General features: G+C 35.1%; 1 protein-coding gene across 1 annotated transcript in view; it reads left to right on the forward strand.

Moving 5' to 3' along the window:
- The first annotated feature begins 5,904 nt into the window (after positions 1 to 5,904).
- Positions 5,905 to 18,515, forward strand: part of LOC129260813 (microtubule-associated tumor suppressor 1-like) — a 130,630-nt gene continuing 118,019 nt past the window's right edge. Inside the window, exon 1 of the mRNA XM_064114374.1 lies at positions 5,905 to 6,347. The gene's annotated coding sequence lies outside the window, so the exon portion shown is untranslated. The remainder of the gene's footprint in view (positions 6,348 to 18,515) is intronic.

The raw sequence follows: 18,515 nt of genomic DNA on the forward strand, positions 1-18,515 counted from the left end.
ATGAAATACCAGAAATATTCCACTCGTTAGGGCCAATATTCCACTCATCTGCGATTCGTGGAATATTTTCCAGAACTCTTGGAATATTTCTTGTATTCCATTCTGAGCCATCTAATATAATATAATTACATATTTCATGATGAAATCTTGATAAAATATGGTCTCTTCAGCCTTTGCTCTGTTTAACATTGACCAATCAACTCTCCAGTGTATCTCCAGTAGGAACTGTTATCCAGATGGAGTGCGGTAAATCTAAGTTGCCTTGTCAAGTTATTGCTTATTTCATGAGATAATTGAAGTTTTTGTTTGAACTAGATGCAAGGAGAGGTGGTTGAGATGTGAGGGGGGAGTGGATAAGTCCTCATTATTGGATGGGGAGCTTGTCCCTGATACAAGAGATACCCTTTTTAGGAGAGGGCCTGTTTTCATGTTATCCTTTATTAACTTCAATGTTTTAATATGCCAGCCCTACTGTACATTCAGGAGCTAGTTGAGACATTGTTCTCCCCCCCTTTGAAATCCTGGATCCTTCACTGTAGATGAACTTTCTATGAGCTGTGATTGATGGTACAGTATTATTCATTTAGGAGGAGAATGATGATGATGGAATTATTTTATATGATTATGGTAATTCCCTTTTTTCACACATATCCATACAGCTTAGAATGCAGTATTAGGGGCAAGTGAATCTGTGTTGAAATGAAAATCAAGCAGTTTTTGTAATAACATTCTCTTTCTTCAGAGAATTAATTTGTCTTGCTGTTATAAGATTCAATCATGGTTTTCTACCGCTAATTTATTCTTCCTTCTCTCTGCTTCTCTCACTTGATTTGTTAAGAGATTTTTACCAATTTCTAAGCATAATCTCCTTCCCTTTGCCGAAAGCCACAAACTTAAAATGCATATACGTGCAAAGAATTATTGGCAGTGTAGCATTACACTGCACTCCTTGTTTTATTCCAAAATAAATTCGGTTTTAAATGAAGAGAAAAGACAAGCAAACTAAGAAGTTGAAGAGATTGATAGAGTAGGGCTACATCAGTAGTAGAAGGAGAGGTCGTTTCATCCATATTCATGGGTGTTTAGTTTCAAAATGGAGTGAAAAGAGAGAGGCCTTGTTTAGGTTTGTTAACAGTCAGCTTGCATCGCTCAAGTTGCTTTCCCTGTCTCGCATCCAGAGATACCGCTGGGAGTCAGACCATCTTTGAAGAAGAAGATAAGAGAAGATTCCTTCGCATCTAAAGAAAGTCTGGTACATCGATCCTGTGACGTCTTAAGCCTGTTGTTCACAGTTTCCTATTGAGTGTGTATGTTGTTATTCAGTATGCTTGACCAGTAAGGACAGACAACAAATTAAAAATCATCATTTATTCCCATATCATCTTGGTTCGGAAGTCATCTTGAGTTTGTTGTAGCTATATTTGCTTTCTTAAATTTGCAACCTGTTTGCTATGTGGTTCTCTACATTTTTACAAGCCTGAAGACTGGAATTTTCCTTCAACATTCTTGTGATGCTCAGTAGCCTTTACAGTTGAGCACATGTAAGTATGACAAGTGCACTTTCACTTCTTCAAATGTTATCTTTTTTGTTGTAAAATATTTTCTAATGACTACTTTAAATATTTCACGCTTTTGTCATTTTGATTACCAATATCAGTATTTCATTCCTATAGACAGCACAAAATCTACATGTATGCAAAAATGTGTATTTAAAGCTTTTAGTTTAGATACAGATAGTCAAAATACAAAATGCTGTATTAATGGAATGCAAGATCTCAATTATGAGCTGGTGTCATCCATATAAAAAAAAACAGGTACTAGTGAGAAAACTTTATATCTCTTGTGCGGTGTGGGGGTGTGGGGTGGGGGTAATGAACACAGCTCATGTAAGCAATCCTGGCAAAAGTTGTTTGCTCTAAAACCAAAGAAAAGAAAAGATTTTGTCTTTATAGCCAAACTGAAAATAAGTAATGCTGAACACAAAATTATGTTAAAACCGTGCAGAGTTTGACCGAATTGGTTGAGACTGAGCAGGAGTCAACCGCAATAACCATCTAATGTTTTAATAGTTTGGATCATCTATTCTAAACGTGTGGGTATTTTCAACTTAAAGACTTTTTTTTAAAGTGTGGGTGATGATGAACTCCGGGTACTTCCTCATACTATTTGACCTTGAGGCAAGGTATATGGATCAATGACATTCATCAAGGATGTGAGGAAAGATCATCTCAAGACTTAAAGATGAAAGCAAACATAGGAATATTCCTTTCTACCTCTGTCGAAATAAGGAAAAAAGACCTGAAGATTTTCCTGGAAGTGAGTGTGTGTAGTGGGGGAAGATGATGATGGAGTAATTTAATTCTGTAATGTAAGATCTAGAGATTAGTGCTCTTCAGATCTTGTGAATCGTGTCTAAGTTGACTTTTTGGCTTAAAACCAGCCCTGTCCTCATGAGACAATAACTTCGTAAAAACATACATGAGATGCTTTCCTGTATGTTCTTATCTTGCTCCTTTATCTTCAAGCTTGTAAAGATCTTTAAGAAATTCATTCTTATGATTTGGATCTTAGCAGAATTGGAAGCTTTTGATAACATTACTAGTACAAGTAGATGCTTCCTAAATATCGGTTTAGTAATTAGTCCTATCAATGTGAAATTAAATCACTTTCTAACAAGTAACATCCATCGAGAGAGTTGTTTCTAGTAATTTGATTGCTCTCAGTATAAATATGATGAGCTGAACATATAGCTTGTGATTACAAGATCACAGGTATGGAGACAAGAGGTTGAAAACTAAAATGTTAAAAAAATCTAAATGAATTGTACCTTAATCCCATGGGAGGAATTCATAATGTCAAGAATCTTTGGAATAGGATGAGGAGGAGGATGAGAGGGGAGGGGGTATCATGATGAAAGAAACCTGTAAACATCTCATTGTCGGAAGATGAAGAATGAATCATCAAGTGACATTTTAGCAGAGGCGGCTCTCAGCAATGATAACATGACAGAATATCCTTCGCTTTATGACCTTGATATTTGATATTCACAACTGGAAAAATTAAAGATGGCTGAATCTGGGCTTAGATCTGACCTTCAGATTTTATTGATCAGATCCCATCTCGATAGGAGCCTTGCAGTTTAGGTGTATGCATTTAGATGATGCTATGTTTAACGATGGATGATATTTGATATGGGTCCTAGAGTTAAGGTACATGTATATGTAATAAAAGAGGCTATATCTGTGTTTTGTCATTAAAAAAATCCATGTACATACTATTTTGATACTATAATTTCAGTTTTTGGTTTCATTATCAAATACGTAGAGTTTGCATACCCCCCCCCCAGAGACAATATTGCTCATAGACTGAAAAATTCATGCATATTATGAGATTACAACTACGTTTTTAGAATAATCATCTTTAGCAATTGGAAGAAAGATACATTTAATGTAAACTTGAGGACATTTTCTAGCGGTGGCTTTTGACTGGGGATAAGATAACCCAGTTGATTTTTGCTGAAAGGACAAGTCCACTCAAACAAAAAGTTGATTTGAATAAAAATAGAAAAATCCAACCAGAATAACACTGTAAAGTTCATCAAAATCGGATGTAAAATAAGAAAGTTATGACATCTTAAAGTTTCGCTTTCACAAAAGAGTTATATGCAGATCTTGAACGGAATGCAAATGATGGGACTGATGACATCACCCACTCACTATTTCTTTTGTATTATATTGCATGAAATATGTAATATTTTGATTTTCTCTTCATCGTTATGTGATGCAAAGTTTTATTCCTTCCTGAACATGCGAAATTACCATTGTGTAATATTTTATGGTTCAATTAAATGGGTTCATATTACCAAATCTGTATAAAATGAAATATGGTATAATTCAAACAATAAAATACGAATAAAATAGAGAGTAACATCATCGACTCGCTCACTTGCATTTCATTGAGTTGTGAATATAACTATGTAATATAAGCAAAATTTTGAAATGTCATAACTCTCTTATTTTGTACCCAATTTTGATGAAATTTTAATTGTTTTACTTGTTTCATTTTCTCTATTGATTCATATGAAAAAATTTTGGTGGTGGACTTTACCTTTAAGCAATAGTGCTGTTATGGGTAAGAAAATTCTCTGTCGATATATCGCTTAAAATATCTTACCGATATTGACAACTATTGACAAAAGAACTACATGTAGGAGACAATTCCGTTGATTACATAGAAAATCTATACTCATTGCATTGATTAGCGATGTCACATTACTCGCGCTGGTCAAAATTTGTATCTGCCACTGTACCAACAATGCTTTAAAATCCATGTATATTGAATCTAAATGAGTACATAACATATTGTAAAAATATATTTATGAATATATCCCCACCTTTCACGTTATTAGCATTGTTTTAGGGTTGGATGAAATTTTATTGATGATTTGGGGGCTTTCTGGACATCGTTCTGAGCAGTCAACAACTTTCGCCTATCCGCCATTTGGATTTCGTGCTGTTACATCTTCGAACGTAGAGGGCAGCAACACAAGGCTGTGTTGCTTCTACGTTATTTGGTACTTGTTTTGGTCACTATATTGAGCTTGCGCTTGTAAATGTTTTCGATACCATCGAGTGATTGAGTTGAGGGCAGTCATGATGTTTGGATTGTCATGATTATAGCGAATTGAGATTGTGTTTTGTGGCCAGTAAGTATATGTATTTTGTTGATATTGTGGAGTGATTTCTGTGGCACTGTTCTGTGTATTTTGAGGAAAAACATGTTTTCCATTTGAAATGCCACTTTCTGTTTCAAAAGGCTGTTTCTGTAAATTCCGTCCGTTTTCCGCAATCGCGGAAAATCACTGGCCCTACATAATAGCAGGTATTATCGACTACAAGAGAAAGGTTATCGATAATCGCTATTAAATTGGCAAAAACATGCAATTATTGACAGGACTATAGCGATAAAGAGGTTATCGATAACAGCACTAATGAGCAATCAACTATTTCTATTTTTCTCTTCATCATTACTCCCTATCACTGTATGCAAACAATCGCTGAGGTCAATTTCAATATTATATTTGTCTTGATAAGATAATGTATAGCTATGACTGTAGCTTGAACTTCTCAACCATATCACTGTTGACACTTGAATTATTGAACTGTCTGTTCTACTTCATGAAATAGCTGTCACTTTGAAAAATTCTGAGGTGTTTTGCCCCTAATACACCTTAGGCAAAAATCAGAGAATTTTCTCAACATGCTATTTATAAACTTTTCAGAAGGGCAGTCTTATTTTCAGACCTGACCATTGCAATTAAAAAGAAGTTTGTGAATTTGTTCATTTGAATTTACGTTATCTGTTGAAGGCTTACAAAAGTTATTTATTCATGCTAAACTTGAACATTTTTGAAGGGTGAAAACAGATTTCTTATGTCTAAGCCATCACTTTCTTTACTTCTAAAGTTTGAATCCTGTTTTGAAATATGCATCCTGCACTCTTTGGAATATGTTTTTACACCTTAAAAAACTTAATTTACCCTTCTAATTTGTTGTTATCATTATCACTAACAGTTTAACAATAAACTTAATCTGAAAAGTATCACTTGGAATTGAGACTTAATTGTTTTTCGTAAGGATTAAGCGATAAGGACCAGTCTAAGGTTATTTTTTAAGTGTTACAACTATTCACAATGTGATGTTTGACTAACATCATATGAAACGTAGCATGTTCCTGTACCAGACTGGTGCAATCAACAGACCACTTAAACCTGATCAACATTTACTCAGCAATGTCATTCCAATATCTTTATTTACCTACTGGCTTTGCTTGAACAAAAACCCTGGCACCTTTTGAACTTTGCGCAGGCGAGATCCATCTCCCTCTGTTTCAATATGCTCCTGTATTGGTTCTGAGAGAGAGATCACATGAATGCTTTGAACATTAATGTCAGGAGGGATGGGGTATCTGCTTTTCCCTCCAAGATAATATTTGTTGAGGTTGTGTTGTAACATGTAGGAGTACTGGTTTGTTACCGTAGTGATGATCGTCTGATGCAGGGCATCAAGGATGAGTAGCTCTGCTGGACATTTCGTCATCTGTAGATCATCTGTGGATCTGTAGAAGGATGATTTCATTATAGCAGAACTCTTTGGTATCTGATCTTGCAGTGTTTGCTACTTCATCACAGCAGAAAGCTGTCTAGAAAATCCTTGTTGTAGTCTAGCCAAGCCATTTGGAGAGGTAGATCTTTGTCAGACATCTTTAAAGCCACCAGCATATTCTATATGCTGATATAATTTATTACAAGTTGACCTTCTGTTGGATGTGAGGATGGTCAGCCTTGAGTAAGTTTTGAAGTTGGATTGATTTATTCTTTCAGTTGGAAAAACACCTTCTGCAGACTTGAACATTATTGAAGGCAGGATATTTATTTTTACGTGCATTCGTATTATATGGGCCTATTTTATAATTATTTTACAATTTATAGAAAATAATATTTGTTTGAAGTCAATATTTAAGATCATTGACTGTAACAGATTCAATATCTTTCCAGTTGTATACATGTGCAATGTAGTACAGTGATTATTTTACCTTTTTGAAACCAATGTATATCATATGAAAATATGTTTTGATAACCGATTTGCAACATATTTTTAATAGATTTGCATTGTGACAAAAGCTGCATATATTACGATCCTACTAAATATCTTTTAGTAAAAAATGGTGTCAATAGACACCATTGCTATTTCTTAGTCTTCACAAGTATGAGTGTAATGATGATGAAAACCATAATGAGGGGGGGGGGGATGGTGCTGTACAAATATAATGATATTTTAAAATGTATTGTTGGTAAAGTAGTAATTGCAATGTTTCAAAACCTTGGTGAAAACATTGGAAGTAATGAAATCCATTCAGATGTGTGATTAGCATCAGTCGATTCTATCCAAGTATGATGTGAACATACCCTGAAAATATCCATCACACAATTTCAATGTCACCACTCTAACATACAGACTCTGAAGGGCCAATACATGGGGGGGGGGGGTGTTCCATTAAAAAGCAAAGTGTTACTTGGCTTGTAGTATGCATGCACAGACTCAAATCTAACACTGTAACAAATTATACCATGTCTGAGTTGGAGACTATACTTCAAACCCACTGTCTGTGTCAAATGTTATAAGATGCAGTCACATTATACATGAGTGAATCTAGTCTTTTACTTCCGACTCTTTATTATGCACTGTGAAAAAAAAGAAGGTATGTGCGTGCAGACTACTTGGCTTGCTGGTCTTCACCTGAATCATGTATGTCGAAGTAATGTCATTATCTTGATATGTAAACAAAACTTATTCTGCTTTAATAACTTAATTTCATAATTTCTTTTTGGTTAATCATGTTGCATGCTGCTTTTAGACTTGAGATAAATATAGAAAATCATCCAGTATGATTGCAGTCCTGAATAAATATTGGTAGTTGTACAGTTTGTTGTCATGAAAAAACAATTAAATTGCTTTCAGTTCTGATGAGAACTTGAGAAGTTTCAGAGGTATATTCCTGTTGTAATATTTCATGAAAGGAAAATACTGAATGTAGGCATTTGGTATGGTTTAGTGAGTCACTCATAACAATATGAATTCATGTACTTAGCGACCCTTTCCAATATCTATCACATGTTTTTTTTTTTTTTTTAATAACATAATGGAATGTAGATGGATTAAAATATATAGTGTAAAATGATGTATTATACCTCTTGCAATTCAGATGAAGTAATGAAGTCAAATGAACAAACCAAGACAAAATAAGGAGAGGAAAGCTCTTTTTAGATGCTGCAACCTTTTTATATTATAGAAAGCTTGAGAGAATTGCATGTCGAGGTGCTGCTGATTAATTTTTTGATGAATGTGCCGTTACCATGGCAATATCTTGGCATTAATTTGATCAGAGAGTTTACTTTTTTGTGTAGAGCAGTGGTGAGAACATTATCGATCCATGCATGATTTAATTTGAATGCATGAAGTGGTGGCGAATTGCTTCAAGTTTATGTGTCTCTTGTGTCTGAATTAGAAGCTGTTATACAACTGAAATATTAAGGGATTTTATATTGCATTTGGGTCTTTCTCTCATTTCGTCCTGTCTTTAATTTATTTTCAAGATTGTTGTGTGTGGAAGTGTACGAGTATGCCTTTTGAAACTTTAAATATAGTAAATGATCACACTGCAGACTTTTTGGAGCTTGTGATAATCACCTTGTGATCGGTTATTCTTTTAAAGCACATCAGTAACACTATAGATTAGTTAGTACCATGCTAGTAAGTATGTTAGTAAATGCTATCAACCAAAAATATGAGAAAAATAACTGAGCTAAAAAAAAATTGATACATAGAAGTGTTCATAGACTTATTGACTATCTTTTTTGTGTAAAATAGAATTGTTAATCATTAGATCCGGTCACAATTATTTTTCACAATCATTTTTCAAATGTCTTACAATACCCGCCTAATTGATACAATAATTTCCAATGTTTTTATGAGATACTTTTATTTTCATTTGAAGAATATATTAAATTTGTAAACCATTATAATCATAACATTTTTATAATGATCTTCATACTATTAAGAGAACCTACATGTACATATTGGCTTGTATTTCATTCTTTGCCTCTTTGGATATAGTGGAGCGTTGTGGCCCAGTGGATTAGTCTTCGGACTTTGAAACAGAGGGTCGTGGGTTCGAATCCCAGCCATGGCATAATTTCCTTCAGCAAGAAACTGATCCACAGTGTGCTGCACTCAACCCAGGTGAGGTAAATGGGTACCGGTAGGAAGTAATTCCTTAAAAAGCTGTGTGCGCTATGAACGCCTAGCTTAGCCGGGTAATATAGGAGCGCCTTGAGCACCTAACAAGGTGGATATGTGCGCAATATAAATACCCTATATTATATTATTATTATTATTATTATTATTATTATTATTATTATTATATTATATTATTATATAGGTAATTCTAGGGAATTATGAATATTATGTTAATACGCATTTCTTATAAACGTTTTATACCCATGTATAATCTAAGTGAGAAAAGTCCCTTAATCTTTTCTAGTCAGTTGCAATCTGCAAGCAGCTTGTACACATACTGTACGGTTTCATTCAGATCATATTTGCTTTCAATGTCAATGCTCCACTAGATTTGCTCATTATGTTTGCAAATGCTACATGACATTCAAAGTGGGGAAAAGACACCATCTTTTAATCATATGAATTTAATTGTTTACTCATGCAGCCTTACATCATGTGGTAGACAATGTACAAACGCTAGACAAATTAAGGGCTCTCTGGCATATGCACGTCTACACTGTATGCTTTTAAGTGTAGCTGACTAAGCATATACACTCGGCATTTATCATTGGATGCTAGCGTCACATGGTTGCTAATAGCAACTGATTTTTTTACTTCATCTTCTCGTTTCCCTGATGCATCGAGATACCTTTCTATAAAATTCTGAACGGAGCTTTTCTTTTGAACCCCTTTGAGTGCCCCTTGTTGATTTGAAGAATCTCACTCCCGTTCATCAAAGTCACTCGAATGACTGCCATTCTGTTCACGCATTGCATGCTGGGAAATCTAGGTTACTCCCCGTTGCTGTGCATTCTGACGCAATTTAAGGTCACCTGCAGGGCGTTTGTAGGGTACCTTTAGGATACGCCCTTGACTGAGATTTCAAATCTGGACAGATGGACTTGAAGAAATTCAATGGTATTCCTTTCTTCCATTTATCTCTATGATAAAAGGAGGATGTACATATTGGCAGTCAGTCGACATTGATTCTGAATTCATATTCTGGTAAATGCATGGTATGGTGATAAAGGAAGGTCATGCGGTAGAGATATTATTTTCTGTTATTGGAAGTATTCATTCTCCGATGCAATGAAGCTCTTTCATGGTAAGAATTTGGTAAAATGTATTTCATTGATGATGAACTGAGTTGTGATCTGAATATGATTATAATTTTTGACTGAAGTGCACTTTTCTTTTGGCAAATTACACACTTATGAAAAGGGTGTGTCTATGGATTGTGCATGTACTTTGTAACATAACATGCGGCCCACTCAAGGCAGAGCTGTTGAGTATTTAACCAGACAAAATAGCATTATAGGTACTTATAATAAAGAAAAAAGCAAACAGAAGAATGCAAAAAAGGTATAACTCCGGTGTAAGAGATTTGGAATCATTAAAATGTTAACGTTTTCTTTCCTTTGCTTTAGACATATCGTAGATTAAGGCATTTTTGACAAACCAATCCCTTTAGCACTTGAAATGTAAATGAGTCACCATTTAATGGAATTGAAGGTAGCCTTGCATGAGATGTAATCTATTTAGAATGTTCAATTAGTGTTATAATAACATCAGGTGTGGAAATAATGTACTTTTAGTATGTTATAAAGTACATCTCATTTCACTTATACATGTATGTGCTACTGCTTTCATTATATGACGTATAGAATCAAGAAAGCCAAAAGGGAGTGTTTCTGTGAGAAGCAACTTTTGTCAAAAATAAGTTCCTTTTATATGAAAAGGGGGTACTTCACTCAAAATGTCAATGAAGGTAAAAGTAAGGGATTTGAAAATATAATCAGCATAATACCAATTTCTGCTCATGATATAAATCAAATTTGTCAATGTATGTATTTTATATTAGGGCAGCTTTTCATTGCTTGTAGCTTTAGCGACTTTTAAATGTAGCAGTTCAAAAAGAATTAACACTTCTTTGATTGATAGAACGGCACTGTAACACATCATCAACACAATCAATATTTGAAATTGATTAGAGCTTTTTTTTGCAAGGTGTTACATCTAAAGTTAATGATAATAAGAATACATATGAATTATATAGCTTACTTTCTTTCTTAATTAGATGCTTAATGCTCTTCAGAGCAAATAAAATAAGAAAATAAAAATACATGTATATTACAGGTTCAAACTTTAACAATTGATGGTTTTCTGTCAATAAGCACTGTTATACATGTTCATGTATGTCTTCGGGTTGCTCCTGAAGGTGGTCGCTGACGTCTGTTTAATTGTACAATAGATCATATTCATTTATGTTTCAGGGCCCTTGGTATGTTTCATGAAGTTTGCTGTCAGTAATTTCCACTTATTTTTCCACTTAAATTTGCTCTCAGCAAGTCCCATGCAAGGATTTCAGTGGATTATAAGAGTTGTCAGTGAAAATTGTTTAAACATCGCTTCATGTAGGCCTGATAGAAAGGCCTAGTCTTGTGCCTTATCTAAAGTAGATGTAGAATTACTTGTAATACCATCACAGGGTATGAGTTTTCTTCTCAAATTCAATTATCAATTTTGATCAATGGAAAATACTTTTTAAATAGTAAGTTCTCTAAAGTCCTATGTAAAAAATAGAATTGGTACATTTGAAGGCAAATTTGAGGAAGGAGAGGGTAAAGAAAAAGGACTTGTGAAAATAGGGTAAAGGGGGGGGGGGGGTGAGTACGAGAGAAAGGAGGAAAGAGGTTGGTTCTGCGAATGGAAACGTTGATTATACTGTGGATAGGTCCCACTTTCAAGATTGGTAGCTATTTTTGTTCTTGCGGTGTTGAATCTTCAGTTTCAAGTAGCAATTTATTGCTCTTGAATTAGAAGAACAAAGTTGTATTTAGTCCATTCTCCCTAAGTTGGTTTCCTCGAGTTAAGAACAATCAGATTGCACTTACAAGCTAAATGTTTGACTAGACCTGTTTTTAGAAACAGCTTTATCCAATCTAAGTTAAATGAAGAAAATGAGAAATAATCTTGACTGTATCTTTCATAGGGAGGGATGGGTGTACTCATGTTGTATGACTCATGTTCGTTCGAAACCTGTTCATGATTTTCAGAGTGATCTAAGAATTAAAAACTCACATTCGTATCAGAGCTTGTCATCTTTTATTCATGTGCGTGCCAGGTATCTTTACGATTTACAGCTGTATGGATAATTCAAAGATTTTGGGATGGCAAGGAGACAAGGAAAAGAGATTCAAGCACTTAAAATTCCCTGTAGAGATTTATCTTAGAAGCTTTGAAGGAGGTCAGTTGATAACCTCTGACTCTCTTCTTTACTTCCTTCTACTTTTTATCTGTCTTCTTGAATCCCCTATTGAAGTTTTCGGATAGCTGAGATGCTGAAAAGAAGCGAAAAAGCTTTTGTATATTCTGCTATTTCCCCTTTCCCTTGCTTACCTATATGTTTCACTGATCAAAGTCCCCAATATTGTCTGAATCTTTAGAATAAAACATGGTGACATAGTGGCTCAGTGGTAGAGTGCTTATGAGTAGGAGGTCATGGATTCAATCCCTGGCTGAGTCATACCAAAGTCTAAAATGAGACTTTGCCTTCTTGTCGGGCACTTCATGATTTTAGAATATGGAGAAGGGTAATAATAACATACTTTGTTATGCAGTTCACGAGAGCTGGAATGGCTATCTTTGGGTAAATCAGAATTATTATGTCCTTAATATGGAGAGAGGCTCCAATCAATGGAAAAAAAGCCTAAGACATAATTTTCTTATTATTATAAACTACCGTGTACATATTGATAAATAGCCTTATTCAGAATAAACTACCACTGCAAGTTTTTGCAATTCTGGCTTTTTATTTATTTTTCTTAAAAAATTTAACACAGATGGTAGAAATAAAAAGTTCAATTATCCTAGCCATCTGCTGTCTCAATTGCGTGAACCTATACCATGGGCCATAGCACTTGTTGACAATGACATCTCCTAAAAAGCTAGAAGGGCATTTATCCCTTACATATTCAAATGACTCGCTTCCTTCTCGCTATGAACATCTCATATGAGATTTGCAGAAATGTCATGCCCTCTACTGCTGTGTAGGCAGTATAGGTCTATACATATTTGGGATCAAATTAATGTACAAATACTTCTACTGGTACACTGTAATGCCAACCACTGAATATAAAGCAATGGAAATGGTGAAGTCAATAAAAATTACATGCAGTGGTTGCTGAAGCACCTGTTGTACTTTTAGATTGGTATTATTAATTCAAGTTCATTTGGAGCATAAAATTGTGGATAGAGGTTTATGGGCCTATATGATGAAGGAGAGTCCAGAGGTGTTGCACAGAAGGCAAGCTGTGATGGATTGTATTGTGAAATTGGAGCTTTTGAATAGCAAGATGCTTTCATGAGGAGATATGTGAGTAGAACTACAATTCATAGGGTTTGTATTATCCGCAGTAACATGAATCGTTCAGACTGAGATGAAACCACATTCTATTGTTTTATTCTATTGTTCCATATTAATACAGATACTTACACATACTTGTCTGTTTTGCAAGAATGGAGTGCCTATACAGTCTAAATAAATGACTTTAACTGAGTATATGAGTCTGTTCTACAATTCGCGTAATGAGTGAACAAATTAGAAGGGGTTGAAATGGCATGTCAGGGAAATTTCTAAATTCACGAGTGGGCCGAACTTGACGTTTTTTAAATGAGAATCTAATTTTTTGACATATTTTTACCATATTTCACCATTGTCCCATTAATTTTGTTTCAGTGCATTTTCTTTTTTCTCCGTCATGGAAAATTTAGAGGCAGGGGGCTTGAGCCCCACCCCCTGTCTGTAGGCCAGAGTGTTCTACATCTTTCTTTAGCTATTTCTGACTGAAATGATAGAAAGAAAGGGAGGGCTGAGAGGGAAAGATAGAGTGGGATGGATGGAGAGAATTGTAATAAAACTGTCAAATGGCTAGTATCAGATGTATGAATTTGTAAATAGAAATTTGAGATAGACAAGTGACAGAGAGAGATAGTGAAAGTGTAACAGAGAGGTAAAAGAAGTTAAAAGGTTTAAAGCAGAAATACAATCTGTAGATATAAATCCACATGCTAAGTGGAGGAATTTAGATGAGACAAGGGGAAAGGTGATAGTTGTGCAAAGGCTGAACAATTAAATGAAAATAGACAAAAAGAGAGCATCTAATCAAATAATATGATTACATGACATCATATAGTAGTATTCGTCATCATCACTCCCTGAAGCGTGCTACGTGAAACCCCTAGCGTGGCTTATCTAGACCGACACCACCAGAGGCATCCAATGTAGATCTATCCTTTCTCTTTAGTTCCATCTACTGATGTTCATGCGGGCTTAAAACAATCATTGGCATGCGCTTGGAGCCTTAATCAGCTGCCATCTCTTTTTTAGGTTCATGTTTAAAGCCCGTCTCACTGAATCTACGATGATGCAAGGTGTGAATCAGAGTTAGTCATAGGACCGGTGGATTCCCGCTTGAGGTGTTCTCTTCGTCTCCTCTTCCTTGTTTCATCTTTAGAATGTTTATGGAATGAATATTCATGGTATATTCATGGATTCCCAAATGATGGCTGTCTGATCTCTTATCAGAGCATTTTGGCAGTTCATCTATTATGATTGTCAAGTGAATGAGGTATTGGATGTCAGTAGCCAGTTGCTACCTACCATGGCAAAATCCTTTCTCCTTTTGATGTCTTGGTCTATAAAATTTCACTCTCGAGATATAAGGCATTGTCTTATTTTTAAATCTTTAAGATTTGTGTGTTTTTTACATATTTTCATTTGCTCAATACTTTGGACAATGTATAAATCCCCGGGGGGGGGGGGGGGAGGGGGGGGGGGCAGTCAAATATATTGCTGTACACACGCGTGACCAAAAAACGCGTTTAAAGGGGTGTTTTTTCAGTTTTGGACGCGGTCCGCACGTGGACCCGTTAAGGGTATCAAAACACTGATTTTCAAGAAAAAGGGTGGTTTTGAAAGACTGGTCAATGGTCAATCGCGGGGTCAAACGTATGTAGGGTATATTTTTTCCCCCAAAGCTTTTTTTTTCCCCAAAGCTTTTTTTTTAAAGACTAGCCAAACGTGTTTAGGGTATGTTTTTTCCCTGAGGTCATATTTTGGCGACAACTTGTTTAGGGGCCCAAATGTGTAAATAAAGCCCGAAAAAAACTTGTTTAGGGGGTTATTTTGCACACAGAGAAAAACTCGTTTACGGGGTGTTTGGAAATTACTTGGTCACGCGTGTGTACATCAATATATTTGACTGCCCCCCCCCGGGATAAATCCCATACAAGACTTTATTTTTTACTCCTTTATTCTAAATTGTCCGATACCAATGCCTTTAATTCTTAGATGATTGGAAGTCTGTACTCTTGATTCTTCAAAGATAATTAGTTCTGACTGTGAGATGATTATCACCATGGCAACCGAACATCACTATGTAAACATTACACATCAATCACCAAGTCTCTGTAGATCTAGGATGTATTAATGCAGAGTTTGATCATCTCATGAACCTGTATTTTACAATGCCAGGAAATTAAGCATAAAAGGTACTAGATGGGGAAGAGCAAATAAGCATAGCAACCTGTTCAGACAACCATGGAAAATGAAATTATACCACTGTATTTTTTTTAAATTCTAGTGTGAATGACACATAACTTTCAAAGCAGAGCGTGTACCCTGTGAATGAGATAAAAAATATATTTGGTATTAAAAATAGGAATACAATCGTCTTTTTTGGATTAATGAAATCAGAAGTCAAAGAGGTGAAAATTACAACAAAGTTACTCCAGATTAACTGTTGTAGGAAAGTTGAAAAAAGTTACAACACATGAACAATACAGGTGTGACAGTTATGATAAAGTTACATTTACAAATTACAACACAGGTTACAAAACGTTACAGCATAATAAGTTACATCAGAGATTCATTAAGTTACAAGTTCATGTCACATGACATTGTACCCTCTATTTCAAGTTTAAATTGTTCATCAAACATAAGCCAACATCTTAAATTACCATGAGTTATATTGCCTTTTTTTACCCAATGCAATGTTGTGCAAATCACATTACATGAAGATGATTTCTCCATGGATTTGCCGTTTTCTCTTGTATCTAAGTGAACATTTACCCCTTCTCTATACATATTTTTTTCAATGTGAATGAGCCTTAAGATATGTTCATAGTTTGTGCATGCTCTTGGCTGTAGTAAAGTAGAGGGGGTGGTTGTCTTGGGGATAAGATCCATACTTTCTCAATTTTGAATGTGTAACTGTAAGGAGATGGTTTTAGGAGTCATAATAGGTGGTTTCAGACCGCCTCGAAGTTCGCCAGTTCCAGGTATTCTCTGATCGGGAAATTTACCCTGATCAGAAAATACCAGGTATTTTGGCGGTGTGAAAGCAAACTACGCGTAATATCCCCGAAAGAAAATACCCGATAAATAGTAGGTACTTGGCGAAATTACAAGAACTTTCGCGGGGATTTTTCCAATGTCGTGGGTATTTTGGCGGTCTGAAAGCAAATTACGGGAACTTTTAGCCCAGCGTGTCGTTGGGTGCGGCGCCGTGCATGGGTTGCTGCTGGGCTAGTGATTTTGAATTTCGCGCCTTGCTGCTTATCAGACCATACTGCGCATGCTCGTAACTTCAGGAACTTATCCCGAAGGGTATGTTTCAGGGCGGTGTGAATGCAGGAATAATTAATGGGTATTTTTCAGCCTAAAAAAGTTCTCGTAATTTAACGGGGATTCTTGTGATCGAGGCGGTTTGAAACCACCTAATGATTTGATATATTTCAGGTGGGGGGAGGGAGGGGGTGGCTGAGGGATTTTTCGGTTACAATCGAGCATCATTATCAAATCAAATGTAATTCTGAAACATATATATGTAACATATATTCATTTGATCATTATCATATCATATTATCATAAAAGAAAATAGAAAAAGGAACGTGTGTTAAGTTTATATTCTTACAAATTTAGAGACAATTACAAATTAAGAGATAAATTGAAATATTCTCATTTTGAAATGAAAATGGTGTAACCCTATAGCCATGAATCCATGATTATGGAAGTGTGCCAGTTCATCAAGAAGGGAGTGAACTAACCTCCTCTTCAACCAATAGATGAAAGCCTCTCTAGTCACAGGACTTGATTGTCCAATGAGGATCATGCAGTATGAGCTTGTTTATGATATCATGATTACTCTTTTGCATCTATAGGCAACTGTGAAAGAGAGAGAGAGAAAGCATGGGAAAGATAGAGAGAGAGAAGGATAGGTAGGGGAGTAGCAGAGAAAGGGGTTAAAGGGTGAAATATGGTGATAGAAGAAGGGGATAGAGAGGCCCAGAAGGAGTAACAGAATCAACTAGTTACGTGTTATCTTTCAAGGAAAAACACATTGTTTTAACGACTCAGTTGAGTAATATTAAAGATAACAGAGCCAATAATTGATCTTTGTGTAATTAATCATATATTCGCCATGAGTTTTGGGGAAATTACAATTTTCATCTACATGTAGTATTATTATTGATTGATTGATTTTATTCGTCAAGAATATCACAGGAGATTACAATGAAATTGAGGAAATACCTTGACAGGATAGCCCATGAAAGCCGAAAGGCTTATTTCCAATGGGGTCCTATAGTTAGTATAAAACATTAACATATTGTAACAAAAAATATAAACTACGACAAGTACTGGAATATTGGGGGAAAAAAATAAAATACATACAAACATATCCATCAGTCATATAATTTGAAAACATCTGAAGCAAACAATAATCTTCCTAATATGTGAAACAAGATTATATTTTAACATACCCTAATGTATACATTATCTACAATACTAGAAACCAACTGTACAAAATGTGTTATTTTACTGGTAATGCTGTTCTCGGGCAGTTTCCAGTTTTAGGTGATTTTTTAATGCACTCTTAAATTGACAAAAGAATTTAACGGCTTTTATTTTATCAGGAAGAGCATTCCAAGATTGGATGCCATTAAAATAAAAAGTGTTTCCAATATGTCCTTCACGTTTTGGTAATACGAAATTAAAATTACTATTTCGAGTATCGTACCTATGGATATTTGATACCCGGGTGAAATTATTTGCTATACATTGTATAATGATCTAATTTATCCGAATAGAATATTTTATGCACGTGGTGTAATACTAATTGTTGTGACCTGTGATCTACATGAAGCAATCCTGCCTTTTCAAGTTCATTATATCCGACATGTGCTCTTGGTCCTAAAACATTTATATATCTCACAATTTTATTTTGAATTATTCTTAGCTTTTTCTTATCCGTAACACCCAGACTACCGTACCAAGCCGCATTAGCATAGTCGAATAAACATTGTATTAACGCAAAGCATAAAATACGTCTAGACTTCATATTCAAACAGGTTTGATATCTATACAAAAATTTCAAGCGTGAATTAGCCTTTTTGGCGATTGAGTCTACCAGACCCGTCCATGATAGGTTACTTGTTAAATTAATTCCCAAATATCTTACTGAATCTTTTCTTTCAATTACCTGATTATTATATGAAACCTTGAAATCGTGTGTATATCTTAACTTTCGTTTAGAACAAAATAAAATGCTTTCCGTTTTCCCAACGTGTAAACTCAGCTTGTTGTCAGACATCCATTCGATGCAATTAGCCAAATCA

The sequence above is a fragment of the Lytechinus pictus genome, unplaced genomic scaffold, assembly GCF_037042905.1.
Source record: "Lytechinus pictus isolate F3 Inbred unplaced genomic scaffold, Lp3.0 scaffold_19, whole genome shotgun sequence".
In the NCBI taxonomy this organism is placed as follows: domain Eukaryota; kingdom Metazoa; phylum Echinodermata; class Echinoidea; order Temnopleuroida; family Toxopneustidae; genus Lytechinus; species Lytechinus pictus.